General features: G+C 51.3%; 1 protein-coding gene across 3 annotated transcripts in view; it reads left to right on the forward strand.

Annotated features, from left to right (window-relative positions):
• Nucleotides 1-23427, forward strand: part of ZHX2 (zinc fingers and homeoboxes 2) — a 155304-nt gene that overhangs the window by 17303 nt on the left and 114574 nt on the right. The window contains exon 1 of one of the 3 annotated variants that reach the window (XM_045078087.1): nt 14517-16846. The exons of the other annotated variants lie outside the window; for them this stretch is intronic. The gene's annotated coding sequence lies outside the window, so the exon portion shown is untranslated. Of the gene's footprint in view, nt 1-14516; nt 16847-23427 lie in introns of those variants that run through there. 3 annotated transcript variants of the gene reach the window in all.

The following is a 23427-nucleotide window of genomic DNA, read 5'->3' on the forward strand; positions in this document are numbered from 1 at the left end:
GCTGGTGGCAGGCCTACAGCGCCTTCTGGGAGGGGTGCTGGACAGCACAGCAGAGCCCTGAGCTGTGGCGGCCACCCGTTGTGCAGAGTAGTTGCTCAGTAAATATTTGTGGAATCTCCGAAGCAGGCAACACCCCGGAGCCCCCCATGACCTGGATCTGGGACACAAGCTGTTGGAGATTGGGCACATGGGCCATTTGTTCTGGCAACGAATGAAACATCTTGGCCCCGTGTGCTTCTCCCCTGTGTGTGTAACTCTGAGTGCAGGTGACCAGCAGAGGCTTGCCTTGGTCAGGAGCATAGCTGGTGGTCCCTCCTGAGCCAGGTCATTTTCCAAGGGAGGAGAGAGCAGGGGCGGGTGGGGAGGCAGGCTGGGAGGGACAGAGGATGGAAATCACTTGAAACTGCCTAGCAAACAAACAAAGAACCTAGGTTTCCTTCCCCCAGGTGAAAACCAGGTGAGAGGCTTGCCCGAAGGACTTCCGAAAGCAGAAGAAAAACCTGCAGCTGGAGGTTCTCTCATGTGTCCATAGGTGCTCATGCACACACACATCCAAAACACAGCACAGCTAGGAAGTTTCATGGTTTTGAATCCTTTGTATTGTGTACAACTTTAATAGCAGAAAATACACATTGAACTAACGGTTTGTGTCGTAAGTTCCGAGTTAGAGAGACTCAGCTCTGCAGATCAAGGCTTTCCATGAATGAGGAGACCATACTGTGTAGTGTTTGCTTAAAATAACAGGCCGTGAGAAAATTCTTAACCCTGGGTTTGCAGAGAGGCTCTATTTATTGCTAATTACCTCCTTCATTGGGGGCACCTATCACAACATTCTCAGGGGGATACAGGGCAAAGTATCATTTTTAATAAAATAATTACTCGAGTACACATATTCCTACAAATTTCCCCTAATGCCCCTTTTTTTGTGAAGTGAGTTTCATAGGTTGGGACTTGATGTCTTTCCTCATAGGCAGCATTGTGACAGGGAGCTTACATCTGGGGGCTTTGGGAACACTGGGGGACACGTTCCTTTCAGAAGAGAACTCGAGAAATTAAGGAAGCGGAGATGTTGGTAGTGTCCTCGCAACCCCCAAATGCACATTTGGAGAAGAATAGCTATCAGCTCCGGGCAGTGGCTGTCTTTCTGTTCAGATGGGTCGACGTGGAACTTCTCCACTGCTCTGGAATGAGTATGTGGCCTGAAAGAAATTCCAGGTCCAGAGGCGGGTCAGGAGGCCTGGGCACACCCAGCGCAGCCACCGACTACCCCGCTGACCTAAGAGCAGGTCATTCATTTCCTCTAGAGCCTCAGTTTCCCTGCTTGTGAAGCGGGGGTGGCCTTACAGCCTTGGAGTCACTTTCCCTCTGCGAAGTCCGTAGGTTCCTCTCTGTCCACTCCAGGTTGGCAAGATTCCTGCAGGTAGGGCTGCCTGTCAGAGGCCCATGGCCACCCTGGCTCCCTCAGAGCGGCCTGTTGACTCAGACCTTTCTGGAAGCCTTGTACAAAAGAACTCGACTTTCCACTGAAATTGCCCATGGAACTATGGTGACGTTTCCTTGGAAAACCCACGTGGTGTTGAGCAAGCAGCCTGCTCCACGCAGCTGCCGATAGTCCAAACTCCCAAGGCAGCCGCTCTGCAACTGATTTACAGGGAAGCATCGAGAAGGGACGGCTGGAGGGGGTGGACTGGGGTGGGTGCAGGGGGGAGGCGGTGGCTGGCGGGAGGACTGGCAGGTTCTCAGGTCCCGGTGCCTGGCTGGAAAAGTTAATGGGCCACCTCCGTGAGCGGGGCAGAGCTGGCCGGGCTGCCCTCCCAGCCCGCCTCCTCTGGAATGCCGTGTTTATTTACGGCTCTGTGGATCCCTGTTTCTCTTGGGAAATCACTTCTCCCAGGGCTGGGGGAAGCTGGCAGGATGTCTCCAAAGAAGGCTCCCTTCCCCCGCAGCTAGCGCTCTCGGAGACCAGGGGGTGGCAGCGGGAGAAGCTCTAGAAGAGGGGGAAGTGGGCCCGAAGGTGGTGCTGGGGACGGCTGCACCGGGAGCCTGACCGAGCCCCCTCTCCTTCCCCCCTTTCCGGTTCGGAGCCCAGAAGGAGGCTGGGGACTGAAAAGTGAAAGCAGCCAAGCAGAAGCGGATTTCCCTCTCCCTGCCCCCACCCCGCCCCAGCAGACAACCCCAGGATGACGGCAGGAGCAGGGGTGCGAGGGCTCTTAGGTTAGTAGGTGGTGTGAGCCAGACTCGGTGGTTTCACCATCTGGCGTCTTTCTATTCAAGGCTGGGATGGTGGCTCCGGGCCCATCTCACAGTCACTCCTCCTCGCTTCCTCCTGGGACTCGCGTCTCAGCTCTACTGCTCCGTCCACCGGAGGCCTTCCCCGGAGGGGTGTCCGCTCCCGGCCCCTCGAGACCCCCACCGCTCGCTCTCGGCACTGCCGAACTTTGGGGCCAGCTTGTTCTTGGTCGTGGGGGCTGTCTTGTGCCCCGGGAGGGCGCAGCAGCGTCCCCGGTCCTCCTCCGCTGGACCGATGCACCTTCCCTCCAGTTGGGACGACCCAGAGTGCCTCCAGATGCTGCCAGATGTTTCCGGCGGCCGTGGGAGGGGGCGGGGGGACAAGGCCGGCCCCTCCCTCTGCCAGCCATGAGCCCGAACCACGCTCTCCGTTCTGTTTTCTTCACAACTGTCTTCAGGCCTCTTCACTCTCTGACCTTGTTTCCTCGCTCGATGCCCAGCAGCTCCTTATACTCACCTGAGCAGCTTAAAAAAAAATCCCCAGCCAGGCCCCACCCCAGGTAATTTGGTGGGAATCTTGGGAGAGACTTTATAAAAGCTTCCCCCGGTGGGGAGGCTGGGGGTAGTTGCTGGGCAGCCCTGGGGGGTGGGGGGGGGGGATCGCAGCTCTCTCCCTCTAACACTCACTGCGGGAGGGAGGAGCCCGGTGGCCTTGACCGCAGCTGTAAGCACCGAGGGGGCTGCCTGGCACATAGTAGGACTTGGCACTGAGATACCGCGAATGAGCAAAGGCTCCGAGAACCCATCCTCCCCGGTCGGTGTTCTTTGTTCTTTCATTGCTGTCAGGCATTCATTCAACAAACACTCACTGAATGCCTGCTGTGTGCCAAGGCCGGTGCTAGACGGGAGGGGATGCCAGGCGGAGTAAAACTTGACCCCGTCTTCTCGGCGCCTCCAGTCTCTTAGGAGGCAAATATGCAAAACTCGAGGTCGTCCGTAGAATGAGATCACTGCTAGGCTGGCGCTGTGTAGAAAGCAGCTAGAATGTAGACTAAGGAATTCCTCAAAAGACAGTAGAAAGGCACCTTGTTTCTCTTAGTGAGGTGGTGCCCGTACATGTTACATTTGACGCTCACGGTAACGGGGCAGACTGAGGTACTGGGAGGCCACATGACTTCCGAGAGGGGTCACCTCCCTACCTGTGGCCCCGTCTGGACTCAAACCCAGACGTGGCTCGCTCGAAGGCCCAGGTTCCTTCCACCATCTGCTGCCGCATTGGGAGCCAAAACTAGAGCTCAGGATCCTGGGTTCCCTGTGTGCAGAGAGCACGTTCAAGCGAGTTACCAGAGTACGTGGGCCTGTGGGAGGCTGCAGGGCCCTCAGCCCTTCCTACCTGAGGGGGGAGGCAGGCGCGGGACTCACCAGCACCCAGCAGTCCCCGCTCTGGGCTGCTCTGTAGGGGGCTGTCATCGCCCTGCACCTCAGGGCTGCCACTCGGGAGGCAAAGCAGGTCCGGAAACCGGAGAGAGCCCCCAAGCAAGGAAACCCAGGTGTCGGCAGTTAGAAGCGAGGCCGAAGGGCCCCAAGGGAGGAAAGGCAAGGGGACGCCTGGCCGGCCACGGCAGCATCTGCTCGCACCCAGAGGAGCGCCTCCCAGCTATCCTTCTTGTGTTTTTAGTTGTCAGTCTCATTTTTGAGCACCTGTTGTATACGGAGCTCCAAGCTGGGTTCGAAGGTCCGAAATAGGCATTCTGCCCTGAAGGAGCTGGCAGTCACTCAGGGGACCAGAGTGCTCTTTGCATAAACCCCCTCTCTGCAGACACCCGCCAGCAAGAAAGCATGCAGGTCCCAGCTCCTGAGCTCAGTGCTCATGGCGCTCTGTGGCAGGACCCAGCCCCCTGGCGTCATTATCTCCGCCTGGAGCTCTCTGCTCCTGGAGTGTTAAACTGCTTACAGCTCCTGAAAAAGCTTCATCTCTTTCTCTTCTCCCTCTGGACCTTTACATATTCCAGCACTTCTTCCTCGTTCCCAGAATAGCTCCCCACCATGAATGAATCAGGTTAATATCACCTCCTCCAGGAAGCCATCCCTGACTAACACACCAATCCAGGTGCCCTTGGCTGTCGTCGAGGTCGCTATTGTTCTTCCTATCAGAGCAGTCGACACATGAGATCGTCGTCACATCTTATCAGTAAGCTTTGGGAAACCCACCGATGCCTGTGTCCTTTCCACTGGGCATTAGACTCAGCCTGGGTATGAAAGCTAAGCCTGAAGCAGCTCAGCTTCACAGCTTCCTAATTGTGGGGGCTTGGGTCAGACTTTAAGCCTCAATTTTCCTATCCTGAGAAATGGGCACAGTAATGCTTCCCTCACAGGGGTGTTGTAAGCATTAGAGAAACTTAGGAAGATTGCCAAGAACACAGTAGATACAGGTATCCAAGTCCCAGCAGGAGATGGAGTAGTGAGGGGAGTTAAAGAAGGGACCGTCTCCAGGGGGCTGGGCACGGGGTAAGCAGAGTCAGTAAGAAATGGGAAAACTGTGAGCAGCTGAAGGGCCTACACCCCCTCCCCAGCCCAGGCATGAAGGGGCAAGGGGGGGGGTGGCCACTGGAGCTTAAAGAGAGGCTGTCGTATGTAATAATAGGAGGTAAGAACCAACATCCATTGTGTGCCTATGACGGCCAGTCACTGTTCTAAATCATTTAAGCTGCATTTATGGGGGCGGAGGTATTCCTGTTTGTCCCATTTGGCAGATGGGAAAGCTGAGGCACAGAAAGATTCATTTGGTCTGGGTCCCAAAGTTGGGGGTGAGACCTCACTGTCCTTTGACTCTCTGCTCTGTGCTGGTTCCTCCCACTGGTAGAATGCACCTGGGAGCTCCGGGGGGAGGACACCCGCTGAGATGGCCCACAGGGACCACAAAGCAGAGTAGAGCAGGGTGGAGAGGGGTTCTGTGGGGCGAGGGGAGGCAGTGCAGCCCAGAGGGCAGTTGGCGAGTGGGAGCTTCTGTGGCTTCTGCTGTCCCTGTGCTCCCTGTGCTTGGGCCACCAGAATATGGGACAAGCCTGGCTGGTGGGCGGGCGCAGATATGTCCCAACTGACTGGACGAAACACTGGCTGGTGAACCAGGAATCGTAGCCATATCACCTAGGCCCTAAAGGGGCATCTTTACTGAGTAACGAAATTGAAACTATTATCCCTTTAAGCTTCTGGTAATGTAGGAGATGGATCGCTCCTAAGAGTTTTAATACTATTACATATTTGTTGACTCGGTGAATTCTTTCTGACATTTATTCAGGATTTCCAGACTGCATAGGAAGGAAAACAAAACACCGTCGTCAAGGTTATAGGTGCAGATAGAAAAATCGGGTTTTCCATTCGGATTGAAATGTTAGGCATTTGCAGGTGGCTTGTGAATTTAGAGGGAGAGTTTAGCACTCCCGTCTGAGACCACCCAACCTGGATGCAACAGGTGATGTCCTGCCAGGGGTCAGGTGATGTCCTCCCGGGGGGGGTGGCAGTACCCCACAGTCAAGATAGAGCTCAGGGTATGGACCATACAGGGCTTGGCACAGACCAGGGTGGAGGAGGCTGGGCTGGCCATGGAAGCCTCAGTGGTAATATCTGACATTGGCTGTGCAATTCATGTCGGTAACACAGGTTTACTCAAGTGCCTATAACTGCCTTCTAGGGTGGGTTCTGTTCATAGACCCATTTTGGAGATGAGGAAACTGAGGCACCGGGAAACTAAGTAATTTGCCCGTAGTCCCCCAGGTGAAAAGTGGAAGACCCCTAATTCAAGTCCAGAATCTGACTCAGATCTGCATCTCTTAACTGCGGTGTTATTGTCTCTCCATCACATAAGGCCCTCTTACTTGACAAGTGAGATTCTGAGAGGGATAGTGACTTGTCCAAAGTCACCCAGCCTTGTTGGCAGGAGAGTCTGAACGGGCCTTAGGGACTGCTTCTGGCTCTGAACCATCCAGTCGTCTTGGGCAGCTCACTTACGTTTTTTTTTTTTTTTTTTTCAGTCTACTTACTTCTCTGCAAAACGGGGCTAATAATTATACCTTTGAATACTTTGAAGAGATGACTAATCATGTCTGCCCTGACTCCTTTTAGATGCAAGGACCATGTATGATGTATGGGGACGCCTCGGGTAAACTGCAGGGGCTGGAACAGGGTTCTGATAAGAGCACGTGTAAAGCCGCGGGCCTGGTCAGCTGAGTTCAGAGCACACAGATTAACCCACACAATTCGTCGTTCCAAATTTATCATCCTCAACACACTCCTTCCCAATCTACAGCTGAATTCCCAGTTACAGCGCCGGGAGTAGCTTGCCAGAGCATCAAAGCCAGCGAGAGCACAAAGATTTGAACCTGGCCAGTCTGGGTGGGAGCTCCTAACGAGGAGCTGTTATTAACAAAGTTGGCAATGTTACATTTTGCACAGCGCCCATCCTCTCAAGCTCTAGCTATAACCACGAAATAAAGGAAAAGCTTTTCTTTAGAAAACCTGGATCTGGAAGGGACTGGTCTTTTTTGCAACATCCTAGCAGAGATGAGCATAATGCTCTTTGTAGCGTCTTCCAGGATGACAGTGAGGAAGCAGCGAGAAGCTGTGGGCCTCAGAGACCCGCCCTTGGAAGTCACGTTGGCAGTGCTATCAGAGGGTACAGAAGTGGCTGGAAGAGGAAAAAAACCCAAAGAATCTAGAAAGAAGTGCTGGAAACAAACCTCCCAGGGACAAAGAAAGTTCACTTAGGTATAGTCCCGTGGTGTTTCTTAGTTATGTCCTCTGTGAATGATTTTGGACAACAGGTGACCTCAGAAGCCCTTGTGGGCCTATGTGCCTGATGTGACCTGAGCCACATCCTTTACCAAGCCCCAGACAGGTTGGCTGTGGAGTGTAAAGTTTAAGAGCAGGACCAGAAGTGAGGCAGACCTGAGTTTGAATCCACACTCCACCCTTTCCCAGCTGTGTGACTTGAGGCCACAGGACGCTCCCGTTTCTTCATCTGTAAAAAGAGGCAGTCATTCTATCTATATCAGCTAAGATGTTTTGCAGATGATGGGAAATCCCATACTTCAAGAAGTGACCACCAAAAGAACCAGGGTTAGAAAAGGTAGCCTACGGGGGGTATGTTGGTGGGAATTAGTTTTTATCATAAGCTTGTGGTTTTCACGATGAGCCTCTGTAGTATTTCATGTCTTAATTATGAGCATTTACTTCTTTGCTAAAAGTAGTCTTAAGGCATTTTACAAGATCATGTAAACCCAGCACCGTGCCCAGTGCTTGGCAAATAGTAAGAGTTTAATAAGTGCAGGCTGTTCATTTCTGGGTCCCTGGATGACTTGCTGTCACTAGTTCCTGAACTCTCCAGAAGGGCGGTCCGGGCTTGCGGTTTCTGCAGAGAGCAGCCGAGTGCTCCAGAATTATGGTGGGCAAGGGGAACAGGTGTGGTTTGGACAGATCTCTTCTTTTTTTTTTTTTTTTTTTTAAAGATTTTATTTATTTATTTGACAGAGAGAGATCACAAGTAGGCAGAGAGGCAGGCAGAGAGAGAGGAAGAAGCAGGCTTCCTGCTGAGCAGAGAGCCCGATGCGGGACTCGATCCCAGGACTGTGAGATCATGACCTGAGCCGAAAGCAGCGGCTTAACCCACTGAGCCACCCAGGCGCCCATGGACAGATCTCTTCTTGCCAGATGAATCAACTTGCTTCCTTACCCTTATGCCAAGCCCCCGCCGCCAACTCCTGGCAGGCAGGGCTTGCCCCTAGACTAGCTAGTGATGGTCTTAGGTGTTTTAAATCTCCAGGTTCCCTGGACTGTGTCTAAGGCTGTTTGGCCAAGGCTGTGAGAGGGAAGAGTGGTGGTCAATAGAAGCAGTCATGGGCTCACCAAGATCAGACTGAACCAGATGTGCTTGTTTTTTCGGAAATGGCTTTGAGGCTGGTAGATGAGGAAAACACCACAAGTCAAGCCTCTCTGGTTTTCATCAGGCTGTTTGAGAAAGTCACTCGTGAGCTCCAGGCGAACATGATGGAGAAATGTCGAATGACACCGCCAGATAAATGCAGGTTAAATGGCTCCACGCCAAAGGGCGTCGACAGATCGGAGTAAAATTGTCCGGACTGAGGTTCCCGGTGGCGAGCCTGGATCTCTGGGCTCACACTCCTATTCCAACCTACGTGCTGGTCCTAGAAGCCATCCAGTGTTCTTATGAGCTGCGATGATACATGAAGACCCTTCCCCCTCTAAAAACCTTAGTTTTCTCTTCTGTAAAATGGGGATTTTCTCATCTGTAAAACTGCCTCCCCAGTTTTGTTCTGAGGATTAAACCCCTGCCTCATTGGCTTGTTGGAGGGACAAGGCAAGGAGAGAAACCTGGTCGTACCGTGCCTGACACCTTGCAGACCTTCAGCCCCTGGTCACTTGCATTTCGCTGTGGTCAGGGAGAACATGAAGCTGGGAGCCATGGTGAGTCTGTTGGCTGAGGGACACAGCCTCCCGGAAGATCTCAGGAAGAATGGGCTCTATCTAGTGACTCCTAGAACAGCATCAGATTCCACGTGAGCGAGACACAGAGGCCTGAGGCGCCCAGATCCTGGGTGGGAAAGGCTCTAGGGACTGCAGGTCCATGTTCGGGGGTGGGGGGGGGCAGCAGTGGGGAGAGGATGATAGATATCCTTGAACAGCCTTGGTAGCGGAGTGTGTCCGGAGTGCAGCACCGGGAATAGCGCCTCTTCTGGGACACAAGCCTCATTGTGGAATTGTGCTCAGTTTGGAGTGATATCTGCTGTGTGGGACACCCACAAACTAGTAAGTCCAAAGAGAGGATTGTAGGCAGTCTGGAATCAGGCAACATTAAGGCTTCGCTTGTTTAAATTTGGAAAATTTGGAGTTTTAGGGGTTAGAAATGGCCCAACCCTGTTACCTGACCAGGTTCAGGACCCATCAAGAGGGACGCGAGGGTCAGACAGGTGGAGATTAGAATATCCACTCTGTTCCCCACAGAACCAGGCCAGTGAGCATGACTTCCATCCATCTGTTGGCTGGAAGGTCTCTCTAGCACTCCCTGTCCTGCGCTCCACACCATAAAGAACCCAACGAGGGAGCTGCGAGCTTGTGGAGCAGACACACTTAACTCAGGGCCGTTGCTGTTGTCCTACGGGGAAGCCGGAACAGGCCGACTACAGCAGTGGTGTTTGCAGCTTAGCCTCACTGAGTCGAGAAATGGACCAGTGACTCATCTGGCAACCAGATGCTTTACTCTTCTTACAGGCCATCATGGGTGAGGGGGATGGAAACTGTCCAGGTGTCTGGGTGAGGATCCCTCCGCGCGGAAGGAAGACAGGTCAGGAGTAAGAATCCCCCTTTCACATTTAGGAAGGCTGCCCGAAATTCAGTAAGCACCTTCTTGGTGTACAGAGTGCTTTCTCTTCATCCGTCCGTTCACTCATTCAGTGAATCTGCAATATTGACTGATCCCCTGTAATGTGCCAGGCAGTCTTCTAGGCTCTCGGGGAACAGAACCAAAAGAGAATCCTGCCCTTATGGAACTGACCTGCCCTTATGGAACTTGGCCTGGGAGGAGACAGACAATAAGTGACAATCATCATAAGTAAGAAATCCAGGTACTACGCTAGAAAGTGATAGTTGCTGTGGAAAAAAACAGTAATCCAGTATTTGAAAATGGTGAGTGAGTGGGCCATGGGGCTATTTGAGGAAAGAGCATTGTAGGCAGAGGGACAAAGCTGGGGCAAAGGCCCTGTGGCAGGAGCGGGCCTGAAGGGTGGGAGAAAAGCCAGGAGACAGACGTGTAGAACAGAAGTGAAGGGAGGGTCGTGGGCCAGGAGGCATGGGCACTGGGTGGCCTAGGACCTTGTAGGCCCCACTCAGGACCCTTGTCTGTCTTTGTGTGGGACGCATTATTTGCTTCACAGCACATGATAGGGTGTGATGGGATGGTTCTTCCTATTATCCCTTTTTATAGATGAATAAACTGAGGTTCACAACCAAACTCTCTGTATTTTACAACTGAGGAAATTATGACCCAGAGAGGAGTGACTTGCTCAAGCCCAGAGTGGGCAAAATGGCACTGGACTAGGACTTGGGCCCACTGATTCTCAGCCCACAGCCCTTTCTCCCACATTTCTGCCCCAGAAATTAACTTCCTTTGAAGGAGAGGACTCTGAGTCTCTCTGGCAGATGCAGATGTAGATCAGAATCTTCTTTCTGTTGAGGGGTTTGGCATGAGAAAGCTGGGAAGCACGCATGTTAGTAAAGACTGGACGAGGGGCACCTGAGTGGCTCAGCTGCGTAAGCATCTGACTCTTGATTTCAGCTGGTCATGATCTCAGGATAGCGAAGTCGGAGGCTCCACGCTCAGTGGGGGGTCTGCTTGAGATTCTCTCTCTCCCTCTCCCTATGTCCCTCCCCACCTCAAATAAATAAGTACATCTTTAAAAAAGAGAGAGAGAGAGAGAGAGAATAAACACCAGATGAGTCAAAGTCCATTGGCTGTAATATGACCACTGTAGCCATTCTAGTAAATTCTGGTATGTGCTGATTGCTTCCTATGTACAGTCCCATTGTGAACTTCTGCTATGTATTCATTCATTTATTACTCATGATCACCCTGAGGGAAAAGTACTGTTCTTACCCTCGTGTTACAGTTGAGGAACTGAGGCACAGAAAGATAAACTGCTCACGGTCACAGCGCCAAGTGAAGAGCTGAGCTAGACTCAGAGTTCAGGCAGTCCGGCTTCAGAGTCTGTGCTTTTAGCCGCTCTGTTCACCCAGATGGACCAGACCCAAAGGAGGTTTCACCAGCTGCAGGATATGGGTCGCCAAAAGCCTGTGTCCATTTCCCGTGAGCAGCTGGGGAGTGGTTGAGAACCACCTTCCACTTTCCCACATTCTTACCTGAAAGATGCTCCTTTCTCGAAGCTTCCCCCTCAGACACGTGAGAATTAACTGGCTCCGAAATAATTCACCCGCCTATGAAAGAAGTCCCAAGTAGCTCCAATCTCTCATCCCCTCTGTGACGGAAAGCACGATTGCCTGTGCTTGGAGTTCTGTTAGGAGAGAAAGAAGCCATCCCCGTGGGTGGAAAACTGGTCTCAGTATATGCTGATCGCATCATAGTAATGATGACACGCATCTCTGTGGTGCTAACACTTTCCAGCAGGCTGTCACACTCAGTCATTGCGTCAACCAGTCCCACGAGGGTTCTGGGCTGTCACCATTTTATAGATGAGGAAGCTGAGATGAAGGGGGGAAGGTTACATGATTTGTTTAGTCACACCAGTGGTGAGTGGAGAAAGACTTGTCCCCAAGTCCATGTCCAAGTCCATACCCAAAGCTCTAGCTGCCACTGTATGCTGGCGGAGCGGCCATACTCAGTTGATTGACTGTATTTGTAGCCACTAAGACTGCGGGTTTCACCCCTGCTATCTTGGAGCAGGGCGTTCCTATGACCTTTCCTGAGTAAGCTGAAATGGGTAAAGCAAAGACGTGATTACCGTTAACTTCTATGGGAAATATTTTAGCACTCCCAGACCCCCAAAACCACCTCTCTCAGACTTTTCAGGTACCTTAGGACACATCTTGCTCACAGATGCACAAAGCCGAGAGCACAGATGCTCGCAGACACACATCAGAGCTCTGGTGGCATCAGGGACCTAGTGTAGGTTCCCGGGGAAGGAGCTGGGTGCGGCCCCTCTCCCTCCTCGGGCTGCCTCTCTGACCACCGTGGCAAAACCAGCACTGAATGCCATCTTTGATTTTTGCCTTTTTTTCCATAAAAAAAAAAAATGGATTTCTTTCCATTAGCGAAACCAGGTACTAACATAGGTCATTCCAGAATGCCAAGTGGCCTCACACACACTTTCACAAAGGGGATACCTCTGTATTCTAGATGTGAGCCCTTCAACCATGCTTTTATTATTATTATTCTATTTATTCTATTATTTATTATTTTATTTATTATATTATATTATTATTATTCTAGATGTAAGCCCTTCAACCCATCTTTTTTCCGCTGAAAACAAGCATAAAGAAGCCGTGGCAAATTCCTGGGTATTTACCTTAAACTCAAAAGCTGTTGGAGACACCGGTTTCTAGGACCAGGTTTCCACTAAAAAAGATGGGTGTTTTTCCCCCAGGATCTGGCTTGCTGGGTCTGTTGTACCAAATTAAGTTGCCGATGGATTAACACCCATTGGCCACGTTGAGGAGTTTGTGTTGATATTACTGTTGTGAAAAAGCACATATTGGTCCCCAGCATCTATATGCCTGTGACTCGCGTTTTTTTGTTTTTTTTTTTTTTCCTCTCTTTTCCATTGCACGCAACTTTTGCTTACAGACTCCTTGGCATAATTGACACATTGGCTCAGGCCTCCAAGACTGCCAACTTGGAGCCTTGGATCAGTGAAATCAGTTATGACAGATGTGATTATTTACAAGAAAATAGAAGTCACTATAATTAGACCTTCTAAGGAGTACATTTGGGTGGAGAATGAGAAGGCACAGTCTAATCTGGCGTGCGGTATTTGGATTTGAGCCCTGAACAGGTTCTTCTCTGCTCTGTGAAAGAAGGTGTTGGGGCGTCTGACACCCTCCACACACACTACCATTTATCAATTCTCATGACGGAGCTATTGATAGATAGAAAGGCGAGGTGGTAGAGTGAGCATTGAATTTGGCACTAGAAATGGTTTCAGTTCTCGGCTCAGCCACTTGTCCTTACATCAATATCTTTTTTTTTTTCAGTCATACAATGGGGATAAAAAAAGAAGCCCTATCTCATCATAGTGTTGAGAAAATTAAAAGTGATAAAGTAAGACAGGTGTCTAGCGTTGTGCCTGATAGAAGGCATCCTGCACAAAGTTCTTACCCGTCTGGAGCACAGCCCTCCATCTCCTCGAGCCTAACCTTTTTCATTGGAAAATACAAGTGAAAAACCATCTCATACAATGGCTGTGAGGGTTGAAGGAAATGAAGTCTGTGAAAGGGGCTTCATAACCTTTTGTTGCTATTTCATGCTTCCATCTTCCTATTATTATTATATTTTTTTAATCCATAGTAGTTTTGATTTATTGCTTGCATCATGGGCCCGGCATGATAGTAAACAGGGTTGGCTTCTCTGGTAGGTACACAGGTACAGAGTGCCTAGAGCTCACAATACTTTTAGGGCCCTAGGAAATGTTTGATTTTAATTTCCCTTAAAATCAAAAGAAAAAAAAGTGAGTATAATGAGAATGAATATAGGGGTGCCTGGGTGGCTCAGTCGTTAAGCGTCTGCCTTTGGCTGGAGTCATGATCCCAGCGTCCTGGGATCAAGCCCCACATCGGGCTGTCCCACTGCCCCTGCCTGTGTTGCCTCTCTCACTGTGTTTCTCTCTGTCAATTAAATAAAATCTTTTTTAAAATAATGAATATAAAATCAAATATAAAAATAATAAGCAGGGGTGCCTGGGTGGCTCAGTGGGTTAAAGCCTCTGCCTTCGGCTCAGGTCATGATCCCAGGGTCCTGGGATGGAGCCCCTCGTCGGGCTCTCTGCTCAGTGGGGAGCCTGCTTCTCCCTCTCTCTCTGCCTGCCTCTCTGCCTAATTGTGATCTCTGTCTGTCAAATAAAAATAAAATCTTTAAAAAATAATAATAAACAATCATAAGCATAGTGATTTATCTGGCCTAGATTATATGCTTCTTTAAACCAATGCAATAGTAAAACCTAATTTTTTCTGTATTTTATTTGGGGCTTTTTTGTGTGTGTGTGTGTGTTTTCTTTTTGGTGGGTTTTTCTTGTTTTGTTTTGTTTTTGCTTTTTTTAATGCTGGAGGGTACCCACAAAGGCAAAAATGTCTAGGGCTCACAAAAGATATATGCACCTTTAGTTGTAGGATCTTTATAAATGTTAGTTCTGGCATTCTCAGGAAGGCTTTTTTAAAATTCTCACTTTACAGATGAGGAAATTGAAGCTGCAGGAGATTAAGAAATTTACCCATAGTCACATGGCCAGCAAGAGGCTGTATTAGTCAGGTTGGGCTAATAGCTATAACAATACCCAAATTTTATTTTTATTTTTTTATTTTATTTCTTTTTAAAGATTTTATTTATTTATTTGACAGAGAGAGATCACAAGTAGGCAGAGAGGCTGGCAGAGAGAGAGAGAGAGGAGGAAGCAGTCTCCCTGCTGAGCAGAGAGCCTGATTCGGGACTCAATCCCAGGACCCTGAGATTATGACCTGAGCCAAAGGCAGCGGCTTAACCCACTGAGCTACCCAGGTGCCCACAATTCCCAAATTTTAATAGCTTAACACTTGAGGGTTCATTTCCTGAGAACACAATACAGTGTGTCTGTTTGGCAGACCGCCTTCCACACAGTGATTCAGGGACCCAGGCTCCTTCCCTCCGTGGCTCTGTCTCCTTGCACTCCTAGAAGTGCTCCCCATTCAGTTGGTAAAGAAAGAACCACAAGTGGGAGGTTTTTCTGGGATGTTTTCTGGGGCCAGACCTGGAATTGGCCCAGGGCACTTCTGTTGGCAGTCCATTGGCCAGCATGTGGTCACATGACCACGCCTTACTGCAGGGATGCCTGGGAAATGGAGTCCAGCCGCAAGTCTGGCAGGAAAAGAAGAACATGGATACTGGGGAGCACTCCCAGTCCCTGACACAGTGACAGTGTTGGATGCCAGCCCACATCTTTTGTACACAAAGCCCGTGTTCTTTCCACTCTATTTAGCTGATTCTTGTCACAAGCTCCTTTATGGGCCCTTTTCTCCTGCCAGACTTGCCCACTTACTGTGCCCAGCACCAGACTTTCACCTGCTCGGTCCCCGCTGCCGTGGTGGGTGCTGGGAAGAGAAATGCCTCCAGAAGGAGCTCCTCTTACCCTGGATCCGTGCTCAGGCGAGCTTGAGAAGGCTGTAGCCCAGGGCTACATTCTCTGTGTCTCCTGGTCCAGAGCCCACTGGGTGCTTCTGGACACGTGCTAAAGCCAGGGAACACCTCCTCGGTATGAAATTAGAAGGCTGCATAGAAGGTTTCAGGGAGCAGGAGAAAAGAGGTTGGATCTTGGAGTCTTGGCTAGACCATGAGCCCTGGGCCAGGCCTCAGCAGTAAAGGGGGTGGTACCCCGGGATCTCAGCCCTCAAATGCTGCAATCCTGGTATGGCTGGTTATTTGCCAAAAATGAATCATGTGGCCTGCCCTTAATCTGTTAACTGATGTGTTTCCTTTGAACCCTCATGATGCTAAAGGACAAAACTGCTGGAGCCAGCTGGAGGCCAGATGCCCTCTGGATGTTTCCTCAACTGTAGGGCAAGCTCAGTGACCCTGGCAATGTTCTAGCAGGGCTGGTGTTGGTAGGCACCCAGGTCCTGCAGAATCAGGCCAACACCATCTGTTAGGAGACCCCTGCGTCTAGTCAGAATAGCTCCCTCCTCCAGGAAGCCCTCAGTGGTCCCTACCTGTTCAGAACTCAAGGCACTGGTTGCCATTCCACGTTAAGGTCCTGCATTGCCTCGTTACACTTGGCAGTTGGCACACAGCTCTCCTCCCGTCCCCTGTTAGTCTCTCACGCAGGCGCGAAACCCTGCTTAAAAATGTGTCTTGCTTCGAGACTTGGCATCCAGGACTCGCCCTGGGAAGAATTTGTTTTTGTTTTAATGCCGAGGACGTTTGCATGAAAACAGGATCTTTGTTGCTTAGGAATTGATCAACTCCTGCTGCTGCTTTTCTCTGCTAAAGTGCCAGCCCCATATTTGTCACAGGCAAGCAAGTGACGATAGGGACAGCTGGGGCCTCCACAGATAAGGGGATCCTGGCCCTACAGGGAGGGCTGCAGAGGCCACAGAGTCCAAAGGGAATCCGGGATCCACCCAAGGCTGAAAAGAGCTTGCAGGTGAGCGGTGCCCTTGGCCGAAGAACCGTCTCATGAGTGAAGATTTTCCACGAGTCCAGTTTGTTCTAGATGTTTGGGGGAGAAGAGAAGCGGCAATACCTTAGGACATGGCCTCCACCTGCAAGGATAGAGAGTAAAAAAGATGACGTAGGAGCCGGTACGTGTAGCAGAGAGGCGGGAGGTGAGGAGTCGGGCAGACTCGGGGTCTGCTCCTTACCCGGCGTGTCTGCTTGGACACGCTGCCTAACCTCTCTGCGCCCCACTCTCCCCCTGTGCAAAAGATCACCCATCTCTCGGGCTTATGGGGATTAACTCAGATGCTAATCGTTACGTGGTTGGCATAGTAGGCCCTCAATAAAGCCCAGCTATTATTACAAATATTAAAAATAACAATTCATAATAATACCAGATGCTCTCCATCCTAAGGAAGAGATATCCAGATGGCCACGGAAGGCTATTTAGAGAAAGGACTTGAACTAGATTTGACACAGCTGTGTCCACTGCAGCCGATTCCTGAGGAGGTTTTGGAAACAGTGTCCAAGAAATGGAAGTAAAATCTCCCACGTGAACGTGGAGGGGGTCTCCAGGCCCCCTGCTCCGCAGCACCCCCGCCCCGGCCACCACCCAAGTGTGGCCCCAGCCTGGCCTGACAGACATCCCCAAAGAAGGGACAGAGATGAGAAACGCCTGGGGTGACCACCCGACCGGTAAGACCCTTCCTCTTGCTTCAGTGCTTGGCTTCCAGAGGGTAGTGGGGTGTTTATGTCCCCAGGCCCACGGGAGGCTAGACACCTTTCTCTCTCTGTGTCCTGAACATATGCTAATCAAAGCTGAGAGCCTGCAGAAAATATCTGCTTGGCAAAGCCCCGCTCCCTTGCCTTGGCTTGCCTACCCTCCCCGGGCTTCCCCGCCCATCTGCCCATCCAAGGGCGTCCATAAATCCAGCTTTCGGAGCCCTCAGGGGCTGGCAGGGCTGCCATGGACCTCAGTCACATCTCGATGGAAACAATTGAAAACCACTTGGCAAAAAAGAAGGGGTGACCTCATGTTTCGTAGCAAGAATACATTTTTTCCTCGCCATTCTTATTCAAGCCCTAGGGGGAAAACCGGCTGCTCTCCAATTCCGTCAGGCTGGGACCTTGGGGATCCCTATTGCTTTCTCCCCTGTCCCTCACCACCCCTCGCGGGGGAAGCACGGGGAGGCCAGGCTGCCGGGGCCGTCCGTGGCCCCTGGTGCAGGCCCTGGAGGAACAGACTGGGCCTCTCCCTCCTGACTGAGGGGGAGTCCTGACTGGCCAGGCGGCCTCCGTTCCCTTAGAGGCGAGCCTATGGCCACAGGGGCCTGTGGGCGGCCCATATATGGAGCCTGGGGAATGTGGGCTCTGGCAGGCCGCCTGGAAAAAATGGCCGTGTTCTGAGGGCCAACTCCGCCGAATTATAAATAGCACGGCCTCCCTTCCCTTCCAGCTTGCCGCGTCTGTCACTGAGGGTTCACAGTTTAAGTTGGAGAGGACCAAACAGGACCGGGGGGCAGCGAGTGAGGGCGGGGGGAGCCCAGGAGTTGGAGCTGCTGCCTTGAAATCGATAGAGAGAGCTGTCCCCAGACCATGGGGCTGGGAGTGGGACACATTTGGAGGAGAGGGACTGCTGATCGAATGCATTATTATAAGCCAAATAAATATTGGCGGGGGCGGGGGAGCTAAGGGAACCTCTAAGGAGATGGTCTTAGAGCATTTAAAAAATAATAATAAAAATCAGCTGCCTAAGAATATGAAACCTGTCAGCTGTTGTGGCTTCTGCCCACAAAGGCCCATCCATGGTGTCTTCTCCCGGATGATTTCTCAGTGGGTTTTGTGTCTCCCTGACATGGAAGGAGCAGGGGCACGCACACCTTCTCCACAAATGTCTGCCTGTTTTGCTCACCACATGGAGGGTTATGAATTTAGAAGGCGTTAGAAAAAAAAAAGAAAGAAAGGAGTGTACAGCTCTGGCTGTGGAAAGCCACCCAGCCGTTTATACTTGGGGAAGAGTGATCAGTAGATGTTCCAGCAATTTCTGAGTTCTGGACAGGGGAGGGCTGCTACCCCAGGGACCTGAAGTTCTCATTTGTGCCCTTGGCTTTGGTTGTACTGGGTGCTCCTGGGGCCAGGGGCCAGGTCTCCTGATGCACTGCCCAGCCTTCCGTGATCAGAACTCCATGGCTGGAACTCGGGGAGCACTGCTGGGCACGATGGGACACAGACACCCCAGGCCGGGACACCCTCCACGGGGGTCAGGACCTTCTCTGCAAGAGAGCAGGCAGAGCTAGCCAGCGATCACTTGTGTCCTTTGTTCCAGAGCTTGTCACCCTGGCGTCCATCTCAGAGATTTGGAAGTGGGCTTATCGATTGGTTTCCTCCCTTCATAATCCTCATTTCGTAGCAAATGAGCAGTCTCATATGTGCCTGGAACTTCATGTGCAATCAAACATTAGAAATTAAAGAGGAACAGACAAACCTTTGTATCTTTTGAACACTTGTCAACAGGAGATCTGCGGACCTCACTGGATTTGGGCAACCGGTCGGCATGAGGTCCGAGTGGGTGGACGTTGGAACTTGGCCTCGTGTTAGATTTGGAAAGCCGGTCTCAGGGAGGGGCTTGAAAACGGTGCTTCAGGAGCCGCAGTGGAGGAGGTGCCTCGAAGGCGACGGGCCCTCGTCGCCATTTCAGACAAAGTAGGTCCGCTGTTACCTGTGTTAGGTATCAGACTGCATCATTTGGAAAGGGGATGTCAGGTCTGAAAAAGATTGGAAACCACTGTTGTGGCTCACTGTGTCATTTTAGTGCTGTGTAAATGAAAGGGCAGGGGTTTTTCCCAAGGTCACAGCCCAAGGTCAAGACCTCCTCTCTGCCCCGGGCTAGCTTGCTCTGTGATTGCAATTCTCCTCTTGGGAAGGGAGATCCCAGAGCGTTGGGACAGGGGGACAAACGGGAGCATCTTATCAACGCCCTTCCTTTGGTAACTGAGATCAACTGAGACCTTTGGTAACCTCCCCAGGGAAGGGAGGGGAATTTGTTCAAGGGACAATGAGGGGCCGATGTGGGACTTGAAGCCACAGCAGGTGCTCACTAAAAAGTCATGATGTGCTATCCGAACCCCAAATGGTGGTGTTTGATCTGGTCAAGACAGCTTTGCAGAGGAAGTGACACTGAGCTGCGAGGAAAACAATGACTGGTGACAAGGAGGCGGTGAGGGGCAGGGAGAGCGTTGGAGCGAGGAGCCCCATGGGTGCCTGGTCGGGTGCTCCCTACCGCTCCTGGGCAGCAGAGGCTCGGGGAAGGCGGCCGCTCCCATGGGAAGACCTCCCATCTGTCTGTGTTGACCTCTCGTCTAGGGCACGGCGAAGGTGAGTGGCATTACCACTGGCCTTCGGTGGGGGGAGGGCGGTTCTGCGGGCTCTTGGAGCCGTCTCCCGCTGACCTGGAGCCCAGCTTCTCATGAGCAGAGCCTGCTCCCGAGAGAGGCGTTTCTGCGAAGCCCGGGCAGAAGGGCAGGCTGGAAGGCTTGGCTGTGGCTGGAATACGTAATGGGCCTCATCTGATGTGAGCGCTGAGAAAGTCCAGACAGCTTTCTCGAGACAGGAAAGGACATCGCAGGGACGGTGGGCTCCGTTCGCTGGGAAACTCCCTGTGGCCTCTGGGAGAAAATACTCATCTTTTTCTCAGGCTGTGTACTTTGCATGAGTATAGGCCCTGATTGAGGGCCCTGGGCCTCGGGTGTACTATTCATTCCTTTATCAGAACTGGGAGAGGACTTGGGTAAAGATCCCCGGAAAGGTGGACATTGATTGTGGTCACCCAGATACACTTTTCAAAATAAATACATGTTCTTTGCAACATAACATCCTAGCAAAAGGATTCCTGTTCTTATACTCTGCTCTCGGGGGAAAAGCAGTGTTCAGGCCATCTAGCGTAATCATGGGCTTACTATAGCTTCGTGAATCCCGCAGAACTCAGGGTGAGTCCAGGACAGCCCAAGAGAGAATGCAGGGCTTAACCCCAGAAGCCAAGCAGAGCCCCCCTAGTCACTCCCACTTTTCTTTTCTTTTTTTTTTTTCCTTTAAAGAGGGCTCCATGCCCAACATGGGGCTTGAACTCATGGGCCCATGACCCTGAGATCAAGAGTCATGTGCTCTACCAACGAAGCCCGCCGGGCGCCCCCTCTCCTACCCTCTGAGATGCATTTGGAGGAGGGACTTCTGTGCAAAATGTCTTCCTTTGCATTCGTGAGATTCCTAGGCTCCATGCTGACATGCTACCTCGCTCCTGTGAGAGCCCGCAGATGCTCCCTTCATGCTTCCGCTGTCTCTGGGCCAGGATTTCTCAAAGTGCGTTCCAAGGAGCAGGGGTCCTGCACAATGCTCAGTGACAAAGGGGTTCCGTGGTCATGGTGGTTTGGGAAACGCTGCGTACCAATGCACCCTGCACCTTAGTTCTTGGCTCACATATCTACCGCAGATTTCTTCCCAGACCGCCATCGCCACCACCATCAGCACCTGTCCCCTTACCTGCTCTGTTCCTCACAGTCCCTTCATATCCTGATTTTATATTTATCTGTTGCGTTTCATATTGTCTGTCTCCCCACACTAACAGGGCTCCACACACGAGGGACTTTACCTGTTTGATTCGGTGCCATATCCTTTGTGTCCAGAATGCTGCCTGGTTCAATTAAGCAACGTGTCATCGGACAGTGAGCCCGTGAATACATTAATATTTTCACACCCTCAGGACTCCTCCATAGAGAATCCTGTTTAATTTTATTTAACTCCATATTTTTTTCCATGTTCATTTCCCCTTTTCTTTAAATGCCCAGTTCCTCTCACCACATAGGCCCAGGTCCAGTGCTGGATAGTGATTTGCTGCACGAATGGCCTCTTTGCCGACTGACCCTTATGCACAGCCCATGGAACCAAAATTCCACCAAACATGCTCCGGGACAGGCTGTTTCCTGTCAACCCTCACAACCTCTCGCCACCCATTACAGTATGGTGACCACTCTACTCCTCTGTAAAATCGCCAAGTGTCAGAACCAGAAGGGACATCAGAGAGCATCCGCACCCAGGGCTCTTGGTTTTGTTGTTTTGTTTCGTTCTGTTTTTGTTTAAAGTAAGCTCCAAGCCCAACATGGGGCTTGAACTCACAACCCTGGGGTCAAGAGTCACGGGCTCTACCAGCTGAGCCAGCCATCCCTCCCACCCCCGCCGTGCTCTTGTCTTTTAGAGGGTGAAGTGGAGGCTTTGAGAAAGCAAATGGGCTCCTGTGTCTTATTCAAGTTTTCCTCCTGTGTTCATTTTCTAGGGCTGCTGTTAAAAACGACCACATAAGTCAGTCGTCTGAAATGGGTCTCACTGGGCTAACATCGGGGGGTTGATGGGACTGTTCCTTCTGGAGGCTCTCTCCTTCTGGGGGAGAATCTTTGTCCCTGAGTTTTCCAGCTTCTAGAAGCTGCCTGTACTCTTTGCCTTATGGCCCCTTCCTTCCTCTTGAAAGCCAGCCGTGGCCCACTGAGTCTCTCTTGAACCGCACCACTCTGGCTCTGGACCTCCCACCTCCGTCTTTCACTTCTAAGGACTTTTGTGATGACATTGGACCCATCCGGATCAGCCAGAATAATCTCCCCATCATTGCATCCATAACCTCATCACTTCTGCAAAGTCCCCTTTGCCGTATAAGTTAACATATTCACAGGTCCCAGGGATTAGGACGTGGGCATCTTTGGAGGGGGGTCATTCTGCTGCCACCCCTCCCTTCACACCATCGTCCTCTTGGAACACCCTCGGGCAAACTTCCATTCTCTTCCCCTCCTTGTAGTCCCAGCACTTTCTTTCTTTCTTTTTTTTCCTCCTTCTTAAAAATTTATTTGTCAGAAAGAGAAGGAGCACAAGCAGGGGGAGCGGCAGGCAGAGGGAGAAGCAGACTCCCCTCCGAGCAGGGAGCCCGACGTAGGACTCAATCTGCAGACTCTGGGATCCTGAGCTGAAGGCAGACGTTTAGGGGACTGAGCCACTCTGGCGTCCTGCCCCAGCACTTTCTGCCACTGCTTCTCATATCACTTGAGAGCTTGTGCTATGTCTGGTGGTGAGGCGAGGCCGTGACTTCCTCATGGGCAGGGCGGTCAGCTCTGTACCTGGCTGTTAGCACCCTCCTGGCGCTCGGGTGGGGTGCACCTGCTCCTCCCCCATTTACTACACCAACCCCCTGCTTGCTTTCACTGACCTCATGGGGCCTCCCCGGTGGTTCCGATGTGGTTCCAAACCCCCCAGGTTCCGATGTTTGATTTTGCTTTGCAATCTCAGTCCTCAAGGAGATCAAGACACCCCCTCCACAACCAGGTTTTAAGTCTTCTGGCATATTCAAATATGAAAAAATATGCCAACTGATTACAGAAATCATGGATCTGTAAAATATTTTAACCAGCAGGTTAACTCTTTTGGCATCTATAATGCCCTGCTATAGAATTATGAGTTTTGCAAAGGTTTATACTAAAAATACTTTAATTCAGGGTATTGGACTGCCACATACAGTCCTGTCAAAAGTTTCCATTTATGCCCTTTTCTGCGGGGAGAGTCCCGGTCCGAGGAGCCTTCCCATTCATACCCCCAAGCCTCCAGACCTGGTGAGAGGTTATACTCAGAATAAAGGCTGAAGAAAACACTTCTAGGATGCAGTTTAGTACGCAGGATGAGACCCTGGGCAAGTCCCAGTCTTCACCCAAACTGTTGTATCCTTAGCTGTCAGCGAGGGGCTTGGAGCCCATGACTTCGAGGTTCCCTATTCGCCAACATCCTGTTACCTGGGGGGATCTGTGATTGATGCCGCCACCTGGCTTCTGGTTCTAACGTAGCTGAGATAGCGGCTTTGCTTCTGGCCTGAGCCAGTAAGTGATTGCTACACTGTCCTTCCTTTTCGCGGATGTCCTTGTACATTCCTTCTGCTCGCCACAGTATTCTTAGCCTGGCAGAGTCGTAGAGCGCTGGATGCTGGCACACCAGAGAGACCCCGTCCCGTCTCCCCAACCGAGGTGCAGAGAGAGTGAACTGCCTTACCCAGGTGTTCAGGTTGGGACTTGAACACCGGCTCCCCTAACTATCTACCCCCTGGTATTTCTGCAATGCCCTGTCAGGCTGGAAGAGCAAGGGAGGTGTGTTCTTTGCAGTGAGTGCATTGGGAAAGTCATGGAAAGCCCTGATTTTTAAGCATCTTGGATGCTTTTAGAAAGAAAACAGGACTCCCCCCCCAAATCATAAAC

Source organism: Mustela putorius, unplaced genomic scaffold (assembly GCF_011764305.1).
Source record: "Mustela putorius furo isolate JIRA1106 unplaced genomic scaffold, ASM1176430v1.1 tig00000228_pilon_pilon_pilon, whole genome shotgun sequence".
NCBI lineage: Eukaryota > Metazoa > Chordata > Mammalia > Carnivora > Mustelidae > Mustela > Mustela putorius.